Source organism: Chinchilla lanigera, unplaced genomic scaffold (assembly GCF_000276665.1).
Source record: "Chinchilla lanigera isolate Chin_1 unplaced genomic scaffold, ChiLan1.0 scaffold00061, whole genome shotgun sequence".
NCBI lineage: Eukaryota > Metazoa > Chordata > Mammalia > Rodentia > Chinchillidae > Chinchilla > Chinchilla lanigera.
The window spans coordinates 11081126-11092157 of record NW_004955462.1 but is presented as its reverse complement, the minus strand read 5'-3'; positions in this window follow the sequence as shown (position 1 = coordinate 11092157).

Genomic DNA, 11032 nt, shown 5'->3' with positions numbered 1-11032 from the left:
AAAAAAAAAAAAAAACAAAAACGCTATACCTGGGTACCACCCACAGAGATTTGTATTTAACTGGCCCAGAATGTGGCCTAGGAATCGGTGTCTTTTAAGCTCCCAGGGTGATTCTACCTTGTATTTGGGGCTGAGAGTCACCAGGAGACCGAGTCACTGCAAGGTCATGTGCCAGAGGCTCACTCAAACCCTGAAGTGCACTACTCCCCGGTCAAGGGCCTTCATCCCATCTAGTGAGAGGTGCAACAGGAGGATGTTGGCTAAATGACAGCTAATGGGTTGCTGTCCTTGCTGTGTAGATATTGCCAGTTTATCCAAATAAGTGATCTATATATCCTTGCTCAAGACCCCTTCTTTAAAACAGAGCTAATGCTAATATTACTACTAACAGCAGAAAGGCTAAAGGAAAAAAATCTTTATTAGTAGTAATCTGGATGTTTTTCTAAGTCAAGGACCAAGAACAAAACCAATTAACCCCTAGTACAATAGTAACACAATATTAAAGAAAATAATCAGACATGAATCTCTCATGTCAGGTATCATGATAGTGTAAGGGAGGGTTCCCTACTGGGTTCAGTGGACAGAAAAATCTTTATGGGTGAAAGCAGAGTTCTAGCTGAGCCTTGCAGGATGGATAGAATTTGAATTGGGGAACTGAAAGAACAATAAAAACAATCACACAGTAACAACAATGGCCCCAGCCATTTACCATATACCAGGCACTCTTGTTTCAAGCATTCTTCTCTTTAAGCCTCAGCAGCATCTTATTATCCTTGTTTTACAGATGTGGAAATTGGGTGCTTGATGAGGTTAAAAATTTTGGCCAAACTTATTGTCAGCAGATAGGATTTGAACCCATACAACCTGGCTAGAATCAAGGTAGCCACACCAAGGCAGAGAGACAGGAAGGAATCCTTCACTCATGTGGTGCTGTGCAAAGAAGCCAGCATGCTGCGGGAGTTAGGTTCCTATCACAGGGGCCCAGAAGAGAAAACTGCCTCACTGAGACACTGGATCATCCACAGAGCTCTGCCACACCATAGCCAGAAAGGGGGACATGTCAGACAGTAAGCTGATGGCAACCAGGAGAGCTGAATAAAAAGCAAACTCAGAACAGGATTTTCTAAAAGAAAGGCAAGATGAAAGAAGCATCAAACAGGTGAGCATGCAGAGAACACCACAGGTAGGCAGAGTCCAAGGGGTGAGGCTGGCCCAGAGGCTGAGTGCCGCTCTGAGGAGGATCCCCCAAGTATGAATCAGTGCTTAGCTCGGCCAGGACCCTCCCGGATGCCGTAAAAGACAGACAGCTAGAAAGGCAGGGCCCATGTGGCAAAGTTCATAGAGAGAATTCACAAAGACAACACAAAAAATTAAGACAAGTGTCTGAGCCAGCCCACCATGGCTGAACGATGGTTTTCAAAATGCGTGGTTGTCATCAAAAGGCAGGAGAGGAGCCCGGGTGGATTTTAACCCCAGGTAGACAAGCGTGGACATGTCTGAGACAGCCACACTGAGACAGCGGTAATCCCTGATGTTTCCTCCTGCTGGAGAGATAATAGACACACAGTGACTAATGCTTGTAGGTAATTTCCTCACATTTCGAATCCCAACTGACCAAAATCTCTATTCTTTGGGCATTTTCCAATACTATAATCTGAGAATTAAATTATCAAGAAAAATAAAAGGCAAAAGAAGAAATCTGTGACAGGAGCAAGGGAGAGGTGGAGGTAGTGGAAGGAAGGAAGGAAGGAAGGAAGGAAGGAAGGAAGGAAGGAAGGAAGGAGGAAGGAAGGAAGAGGAAAGAAAGAAGGAAGTAAGAGAAGGAAGGAGGGAGGGAGGAGGGAGAGAGGAAAAAAGGAGAGAGAACAGGTTCTTATAAGAACTTCATGCAGGGTGATGTTAATCAAAGGAGATACCACATTCCGTCTGCCAGAGTCAGCGAGGTGCTGTCTAACAAGACAAGCTATCTGAAAGGGAACCTGGAACTCTAAATGGTTATGGGTAATTCAGAGGATTCTAGGGCATTCAAAGTCAGGAAGCATCTGGTCTGGACACTGAGCTCAGCCCCTACATCTCAGTGCCTGCCACTACATCTCAGCTGCCTAGTTTGGAATGGTGCTCCTGAGATGAGCAAAGTCCAGAGTCATCAGATAGAGATAAATGCTACTCGTGGGGTATCACAGAAGCGATCCCAATGCTAACCTGAAGCCCAGTTCTGTTTCTTACCTGCAGAGACCTTTGGCACATTACTTAAACCCACTGATCATCAGGTTTTCCACTGGAACTTCTTCAAGTACTGGTCAGGGGCCACAGTGCAGAGGCAGCAGACCGCCTCCACATGCACAAGGCCCTGGGCTTAATCTGCAGCACCTGGCAGTCAGGGAGTGAGGGTGTGGATGCCTTCAAGGACTGCTGGGAAGGACAGTCAGGCAGAAAATACAGCTTCTCTCTCAGTTGCTTTTTCTTCGTTGACTTTCTTGACTGGACATTTTAGAAGGTTCTTCAAATGCTACCCCTAGCCTAGCATCAGAAACTGCCTCTCACAGCCCTAATGAAGTGACTGATTTGGACATCCTGTTTGCCACCAGACCTTCAGTTTGCTAATGGACGAGTCTTTGTTGATCTTTATAACCCCAGCACTTAACATCATGTCTAGTACCTAGCAAGTACTCCATAGCTTGTGACTTAATAAGTCTGTATGTAAAATACAGAATATGTAAAATACAGAAACTGACTTGTTAGCACAGGAAAAATAAATGCAGCTGGGAGGGAAGGGAGGATAAGGACCATAAAAAGAATTGATACCTTATTTACATGTACCAGCTTGTCACAATGAATGTAATCATTATGTACTATAAACATATATTAATAAAAATTTAAAATTTTAAGTGTTATACTGTTGTTTTCAAAAGCCGATGGAAATCAGAGGGAAAAACCCACCACACCAATGTAATTCTTTCTTAGTGTGAGTCAGAACGGCTCTGTTTGACTCTATCTTATTTCTGAATTTGGCTCTCAACTATAGAATCCACCTCATAAAAGAAATCTTTGCCACTATCAATTCGACCATCTTTGACTTTAAAAACAATTCAAGTCACTACAATGACCACTGAGCCAGGTGGTCAGTAAATCTGCAAAAAGAAAATTTTCTCTTTTTTTTTTTACTGCCAAAAATTTCAAAAGCATAGCATTTCCAAAGAATCGGAGATCCACTTCCAAGACACCAGCCTCCTGCTTGACTGATAAGCTCTCCCTCAGATTCTCCTGTAAATGAGTAAATGGTGGTTACACATTTATTATAGTTCTGATACTAGGAGTAAGAGCCACATGTCTCTGGTGGAACTCGAGCTTATCTTGCTGCCCCAAATTGCCACCCTTTATGAACCACTGCCCATCCTCTTTTCTTACCATTGCCCTTTCCATTCAAAGTATTAAATGTAACTTTTCAAAATCCTATTCAAAAGCGCCTGCCTGGCATGCGCAAGGTCGTGAGTTCGATTCCCGGTACCGGAGAAAACCCAAAAAACAAACAAACAATCAAAATCCTATTCAATTAATGCTATCATTTACTGAGTGGCTCTGTGTGTCAGACAAGCTATTAGACGTTTTACTATACCCTATCATCACGAATCCCAAACAATCTGTGATACACTATTATCAGCGTTCTCATACACAAGTAACTCAGAAAGTGATAGAACCAGGGATAACTATAAAGCTCGGGTCATTAACCATGAACGCATGCCTTTATTAGCTCATTATTCACATAATACTCTGTGCATGAGATTTTATTATCCCCACTTTACAGATAAGAAAACTGAGGCTCGAAGGGTCATAAAACTTCTCAGACTGATCCCAAATGATTTAAGCCTCTTCAAAGACTTGCATCTCTACAGCACTGTGCTGACAGCTATATAGCCAGCATAGGCAAAATTGCAGGTAACCAGGAGGTGGGCAAAGCTGGGTTGGGGGGATGACAGGCTTTGCTAACATAATCAAGCCTTCCTAACACATCGTTTTCAGTCACACGAGCCATGAAACTGCGATTTTTCTCTTATTTGACTTGGTAGGCACTACATGTTTATGTCTCTCAAACTTCATATGCTGAAGAATAAAGATTAAAAATCTAAAGGCCAATCCTTACAGAACAAGTGTGAGGCTGAGTAAGTACATAGAAGCCAAATAATAAGAGCTTTACAACTTAACAAAAAGGAGTCTTTTTAAAAAAAATCTTAAGCAATATATTTCCATTGAAAGTTAATGAGTGGTTTGTGGTATTCCTTTTTTATTTTATTTGGTAGAGTGGCAGTAATAAAATATCACAAACTGAGTGGCTTAACTATGTATTTATTTTCTCAGCTCGACAAGCTAGATGTCAAAGTGTAGGTAACCCATGCTTCTCTGAAGGTGGAAAAGGAGATCTCTTCCAGGACTATCACCAACTTTGAGATGGCTCCTTATCCCATTCACAGCTGAACAACTCCAGTTTTTACAGGACAGTTTTCTAGTGTGTGTGGTTCTGTGTCCAAATTTCCCCCTTTTTAAAATAAAGACAACGATCCACATTCATCCAGGGCATCACATAGTATAACAGCCCCTGAACTTAACTAATTATAACTAATAAAATTCTGATATGCTTAGGTTCTGAAGTATAGGGATTAGGAAAAAAAAAAATCGTATGTTGAAATCACCCCCAAAGTGATGGTGTTAGAAGGTGAGACATGCTGAGAAATGACAGGGTCACAGGCGTGGAGCCCTCATGCTTGGATTGGTGTGCTCATAAAAGAGACCTAAGAGAGAATCCCACCACCACGTAAGGACACGGTGAGAAGAGGCCATCTATGAACCATGAAACAGACTCACTAGATACTGGAAATGCCATTGCCTTGATTTTGCATTTCTCAGCCTCCAAAACTGAAAGGAATGCATTTCTATGATTTGTGAGTCACCCAGTCAATGGTATTTTGTTGTAGTGGCCCAAATGGAATAAAAGCACTTTGCTTTTTAACAATCACTTGCAATGCAGTCTTATCTGATACAAAATGAATACCTGCAAGATGATAAATAATGTGGATGATGTTTTTTGGTTTTGTTTTTGGTGGCACAAGAGGCCCCGCCTGTGCTTGGAGGCTCACATACTGTGTGGTGCATGCCTATCATCCCAGCACTCGGGAGGCTGAGGCAGGAGGATTGCCATGAGATGGAGGCCAGCCTGAGCTACATAGTGAGTTCGAGGCCAGTCTGAAGTACAAAGCCAAACCCTGTCTCAAAAAAAAAACAAAAACAAAAACAAAATTCACATACCAAAGGTCATTCATCCAAATAAAGGCAGTTTATTTCAAAGTAACCATCATAAGGCAAATGAAGCTTTCTCAAATGGGGGGGAGCCTATGAAAATATGCCCCCAAATTACATGATTTAGTAACCATTCCTAGTTAATGTATACATTTTATAAGCATAGTCATGTCATATTGTCATAGGAGGTGGCTCAAGGAAAAGTATTTGCTTCACGCCTATTCCAATCACAAGCTCTTCCTCTATCAGTTAGCACAAGATAAGGCCATTCCGAACACTGTGATAGAATGAATGGGCGCTCAGCTCCTACCCATGAAATAACAGCTTGTAGATAAAGTGTCATTCTCGCCAGTTGTGTAGATGAGTCATATGCCAGGCTCTACCTTTGGCCTCAGATTCTCTATTCCCAGCCCTAATTCTGCTGAGACTCAGTGGCTTCTCTCCAGGGCCAAGGCCAGTGGCTTAGTAAAGGCAGCATATTTCCATGCCCATGACTTGTAGCACTGCTGCCCAGACTATTATGCCAGTAGAATCAAGTCATAAGACCATGCTTACCATAAGCTATGAAAGGGGAAAAAAAATTGACACAAAAAAAAACTCCCTTAGAGAGCCGTACTATTTTTCTTCTTGTGAATAAAAGGATATTCATACTCATTAGTGATTAGTATAGGAGAATCAGATTAGCGTGAAGAAGAATTTCTGGGCTTTAAGATGTCTGATGTAAGGACCCTCAGGATGAAAATCTGAGCCTGGTTCAAGGGCTGAGCTTGGCCTCTAACAACGCAACCCAGGAGATAAGGAAGAAACTTCTCCTTTGTCCTCTGAGAAACTATTTCTCCCAGTCCTCTTTGGCGTTGTTGACCTCGGGGTCAGCACCTGACTGACTTCTCTATCCCCACCTAACTGCATGTGGGAGACTGAGAACCTGAGTGAAAACCCGTATGAAAGTGAGCTCCCACAGCACACGCAGAGCTGGGCCAACTGCTGAGAGGCACTGAATCCAAAGACGGAACAAGTTAGCCTTCAGCGAGATTTGAAAAGCAACACAATCTTTGCTGCAAATTCTTAAAAAGCCACCAAGGGAACGTTCCACTCATAATAAAAATAAAACTTCTCGAGAATCTCTTTCCCCATCCCCTTCCTACTCTCTCAGAGAACACAGACATGCTATCAACTTCACGTCTCACACTCCCCCCAGACGCCCAAAATTTCTCTCTGGAGTCTCAGGCTGCACTTGCTGTCGTCTCCTCGCCTGCTTCCTTTTCTGAAATACTCTCCTCTCTCTTTAGTACTTCTCTGCCCTCACCAATAGAGCTCAGTCATTCAGGCCTCCTTCCTATCAGCAGATTTCACTGAGCAAAAGCAGCTGTCCACCCAAGAAATCTATTTGCTTCTAAAAGGCAGGAGAAAAGGAAAGGTTCTGAATGGGCAGGCGATCATTTTTGTTTATCACACACACTCACCCAAATACAGACTCAAATATACAGAAAGAGGCTCAGATCCGAAGTCAGATGACCTAGATTGTCGCAGTCACTGTGTATGACTTTGGAGCAATTAATGTAAGCTTCCTAGCCTCAAATTCCTCTATTCCCAAAATGAGTTAACAGTAATGCCTTCTTCACAAGCATATAGAAGTAATTATACATGGACAAATATGTTTTGTCACAAAGACTAACAAACTATATGGTATTCTGTGACCATGATTTCCAAACTTGTTCTTTTCAATTCCTTATATTGGTTAGAATATTACATACATATCATTTGATATCATTACGGAGGTTTAAGCATCTCTTTAGATATATAGTATTTGTTTTCCAGAATGGTCACTCTTCACAATCTTAGCTAGAGTCTTCAAGGTTGATTTCTTTGGCTTGCTTGGTGAGTCTAGTCACTGATCTATCAACCTATTTTGGTGTAGCCACAAATTGGAATCCAGAGTCTTTACAACATCAGTTCTAAATCTGAATTTTCAACCCTAGTCTCTTTGTAAAATTTCTAAACCTCAGCTGACCATAGCACAAAAGGTATTTCTAACCTGAGTCTACCTTTTAAAAAGAGGCCTCCTTATCTAATTTTCTATTCTAGAAATCAAGACCCCTCCTCACCTCCAAGTTCCTAATAAACAGCAAGCAAAGGCTTTAGATGCAGGTTAAGAGGACAAGAAACTGGTTAGCACTTGCCTGTAATCCCAGCACTCTGAAAGGCTGAGGTAGGAAGATCACTAGCTCAAGGCCAGCCTGGACAACTCAGTGACTTAGTGAGACCCTGTCTCAAAATTAAAAAGGGCTGAGGTTCAATCCCCAGTAGCAGAAAAAAAAGGGACAACAAGGAAAGGATGAAAGGAAGGAAGGAAGGAAGAGAAAGAGAGAGAAAGGAAAGAGAAAGAAAAGAAAGAAAAGAAAAGAAAGAAAGAAAGAAAGAAAGAAAGAAAGAAAGAAAGAAAGAAAGAAAGAAAGAAAGAAAGAGAAAGGGCTAAGGGGAAAGATGTGTAGCACACAAGATCAAAGCAACAATGAATTAAGGAAAAGTCATTAGAGTAGTTACACAAAAATATTTACAAAAGAAATTCCTCTAAAATAGGAGGTAAAAAATTGTTAGTATATATTAGTCCCCTGATTTGTGGGGAAAATGATTCCAAATTGCTCCCTCTGTGTTCCGTGTAGGAAGGTGTCAGTGTGAAAAAGCCATAGACTGAGTAGAAAGGAAGATAAAGAGGGTGAATGAAAGCATGATGTGTCATGCAAGCTATCAGAAGGGTGGCACCAGAGCTGGTACCTTCCCCGTCTATAAATTTCATATGTGGAAAATGGGCATGTACGGACCAGGTACAGAACCAATCCAGTAGCGCCTGCAATACCTGCTCAAGGAGTGCAGTAGGTGGTGGGCATCTTTTCCAACCCTCTCCTCCCCCAAGATGAAAGGCAACTTGCATTTTTTTTGGTGCAGGGACCGGGAATCAAACTCAGGACCTTGCACTTGCCAGGCAGGCATTTGCACCGCTAAGCTATATCCCCAGCCCCCAGCTTTGCATTTTAATGAAGTTGCATTTACCTGAGTTCACAATTGGTCCTACCTAGGATATCACTGGGTAGAGGGAGGGAGGTGGGTAGGAAAAGATGGAGAGAAGCAGCTGGGAAAGATATGCTATCTTCACTAGAGAAAACCTAGAGAAATTTAATTTGTTGCATACTATCTGCCTGGTATAGGACCTGGCAAAGAGAGCAACTCAATAGTCTTTTTTTTTTTTTAACTCCAAAGGAGCAATTTAGCTCTGCCCAAGCTGGTAAGAAGCTAAGAACTCCCGTTGCTCATGTGCTGAAATTATAAGATTCAAACTTGACTTTGAAATCTAAATAAATGTAACACCATTAGATATTTTCCATTTGGCTTGCTACAGTTCCACTGCATTTTGCTCCACAACCAGCTTATCCACATGTGGCTAGAGAGGAAAATACCCTCAAAGGCCACAGGAGGCCAAAGAGACCCAGGCAGGATAGGAGGCCCAGCCAGCCATGGAAACTCCACACTCCAGATTGAATTTCACAAGCAGGACAGACAGGCACCACCAAACTGGGTCCAGTGTCCTGGTTATGGCTTCTAATTCCCTAATCTGGTCCTATCTATGGCTCAAGGGAAAACCTGGAAATGTTATACAGTCACCAAACATGAAGATATTTCCAAGGGATCCAGAATTCCATCCCATTCCATTCCATCCAAGTCCATTCCATCCCATTCCACTCCATCCCAAGGAAAACACCTTTTCCTTTTGCTTTTACATCTACCTGCCTTCAAAAGCACATTCTGAATGTTGCCTCTGCAGGGGCTGACTACATTCAACATCTCAAGAATAATCAGACTGAATGTGAAGACACCCCAGAGAACTGCATATTTTTTCCCAAACTGGAAAATATAGTTCTTTAAAGCAATTCTTCCTTAATTGAGGAACCAGTTATCTGTCTAAGCCCTTCTGTAGTGTCACAGATATTGACACCACTCAAAATTCACATTTCTCAAACAACAGCTATAGTTCTTCACCACCTAGCTGTGAAATCAAGGAACTAGGGAAGCTCAGTGTGAAGAGATGATTAAGAAGGAAATATCCAGCGATCTTAGCACAAACCCTGAAAGTGACATCCATTCCATTCAACTAAAAAATATTCAACAAAACTCCTACATATAGAGTACTACATGACAAATAAAACAAGGAATGTAAAAATAGTTAAGAAATAGACTTTGGCTTCTAAAATTAAGTCAAGACATATATACCACATGGTAATAAGGTAGGAAACATTAATTGCCTAAGAGAGGTACAGATAAGTTGCCATATTTATTGAAGTCAGAGAAATTTGAAATTATTTCTGGTGAAAGAAATCAAGAATATCTTTACAGAGAAAATATTTGGGATGACCTTTGAAAGATAGAATTTGAACCTCAAAGATGAAAGGAAAATCCATGTTGGTAGAAGGGTTGGCCTAAGAAATACATCTAAAGTAGCAAACATAGGAAGCAAGGCATTTGTTTTCTCGTATGGCTAGAAAACATGTTGCAAGAAACATAATGTGTGTGGGGCAGGGGGAAGCTGGAAAAAATAAGCCAGGGCCTTTGCATAGACGGCCTTCAATAAGCATTGAGAATGTATATCCTAAACAACAAAGAGCTGCTGAAGGTTTCAGAGCCTGGGGGTTGGGTTGGGGTTGGTTGGCAGTATGGTTAGGATTAATTGGGCAAGAGAGATTAGAAAAGAATGCAACCAAAGGCAGAACCAATCAGAACAGAAATACAGTGGTGTAGGTGGAAACAAAGAACCAGGGCATCATCAGAGAGCATGAAGACAGAGGGGTGGAGAAGAGAAATGTTGTCGAGTTAGGGTCAGCAGTGTCTGATCACTGGTAGCCATGTGGGAGAAGGACATCAAAGGTTATTTGCAGTGTGTATTCTGGATGTTTATAAATATAGTAATACTCCCAACAGAAAAGGAACTAAGAAGGTGATGATACACCCATGTGCATATATTTGCCATCAGCTACAAATGTGGTGCTGGCGCCCCAAAGACATAGGGGTACAAATGTAAAAACAGAGCTCAATCCTTGTCCAGCCTTACCTCTGTGATATGTGCCACTGTTGAGACCTCCCTCCTGAAATTCTCCTCTCAGGTTTCTGGACAGTATCTTTCCCTTTTTTGTCTCTCGCAATGTTTTCCAACTCTCTGGGAGTTTATTGTCTGCTCCTTGCCGTGCAAATGGATATATTCCCCAGAGCTCTGGCTCTTTGCCCTTCTCATTCTGTATCCTGTCCCTGAAAGTCTCAGCTGTATCTACTGAGACAACTACCACCTCCATGAAGATGGTTCCTGTAGAATGCAGTGGTTAACAGCACAGGCACTGGAATCAGCCTGGATTCACACCCCCGTTCCTGGGTTCATATCCCAGCCCTGCCACTTGTTGGCAATAGGACTTCAGACTAGTTGTATCTTTATCTTCTTCATAGGAAAAATGTGGTTATAGAGTTGTTACAATGATTTAACAGGAAAATTAATACATAATCTGACATAGAGTAAATCCTCAATAGTAATTATTAAACAAAATCTGAAGCTGGAAATCCAAATCTCTTTCTGTTTTTATTTTAAAAAGAAAATAAAATAACAACAAACAAAGATAAGAGAGTTCTCCGGGAGCTGCAGCGCTCCTGGGTCCGAGTGTGGGCCGGACTCATACCACCGCGATTCCCAGCCGAAAAGCGC